Raw genomic sequence first — 478 nt, forward strand, 5'->3', positions numbered from 1 at the left:
CGACGAGCGAGGTGGGGGGGGGGGGGGCAAGCATGCAGCTTTACATGCATTTATATAGCTGTGCTGGAAACAAAAAGCATAAATAGCCCAGGACAGAGGGTTATTCCCAGAGAAAGCTCTTTCCCTTTGTCATTCCCTGCTGGTATTGCTGTGCTGGACCTCGGGCAGAGGGACCACGCTTCCAGTGCCACCAGCAGCAGTGTCTCCAAGGGAGGTGAATGAATGGGGACATGGTCCGGATCATACCAGCAGCGTCACTAGGAGGGCAGAAACGGCTGGTGCTGGGTTTGAGATGAGCTGTCGTGTCCACAGGTCTTGACCAAGCTGGTCCACAACTTTGCAGCTGGAAAGGGGATGTTTCTTCTTGGGGTTCCCAGGCTGGGTGTGGGGGGGGACACAAGGCTCTGCTCTGGTGTTTGCTGGGGGTCAGGGGCAGCAGGGATCCTTTCTGGCACTCCTGCAGACCGCGGAGGGGGTG

Source organism: Aptenodytes forsteri, unplaced genomic scaffold (assembly GCF_000699145.1).
Source record: "Aptenodytes forsteri isolate BGI_AS27 unplaced genomic scaffold, ASM69914v1 Scaffold136, whole genome shotgun sequence".
Taxonomy (NCBI): Eukaryota; Metazoa; Chordata; class Aves; order Sphenisciformes; family Spheniscidae; genus Aptenodytes; species Aptenodytes forsteri.